The sequence below is a fragment of the Sinocyclocheilus anshuiensis genome, unplaced genomic scaffold (genome assembly GCF_001515605.1).
Source record: "Sinocyclocheilus anshuiensis isolate Anshui unplaced genomic scaffold, SAMN03320099.WGS_v1.1 scaffold118, whole genome shotgun sequence".
NCBI lineage: Eukaryota > Metazoa > Chordata > Actinopteri > Cypriniformes > Cyprinidae > Sinocyclocheilus > Sinocyclocheilus anshuiensis.
Window position 1 is genome coordinate 508,063 of NW_015546020.1, and position 403 is coordinate 508,465.

The 403-nt window shown below is 45.7% G+C and overlaps 2 protein-coding genes across 3 annotated transcripts in view; both read left to right on the top strand.

Moving 5' to 3' along the window:
• The window catches only part of LOC107698570 (uncharacterized), a 120,717-nt gene that overhangs the window by 85,523 nt on the left and 34,791 nt on the right, over positions 1–403 (top strand). The window lies entirely within an intron of this gene.
• The window catches only part of LOC107698585 (uncharacterized), a 10,214-nt gene that overhangs the window by 2,307 nt on the left and 7,504 nt on the right, over positions 1–403 (top strand). The gene's annotated exons all lie outside the window — the stretch shown is intronic.

Consider the following 403-nt stretch of genomic DNA (forward strand, 5'->3'; position numbering starts at 1 on the left):
GAATGTCGACGTATACGTAAAGCGATTGAAAGAACGGAAAGGAGGACTAAGAATCTCCAACGACAGCCGGCAGTGCTACATTTGCTACAAGTGCCTGCACTTCAGCGTCCGTCCATCTATAGCGGTCCTCCATACTTGCGAAATAAGTTGACACAATGTTTACAGTAATGTTGGGTCGTTCTTGAACGATTCGTTCATTTTGAACGAATCTTTAATGTGACTCGAGAAGAACGAGTCGTCTCAGGGAGTGATTCGTTCAGTCGCGCATGCGCAACATCCTATAGGTTCTGTACTGGAATTAGTCATTTAGTTCACCTGGTTAGAGTCTTCGGGTTTTTCCGAGTTGTTCGTTCATCACGTGACAGCCCCATAAGCTTTAACCAATGCAGTCTGAGCCGGAAAG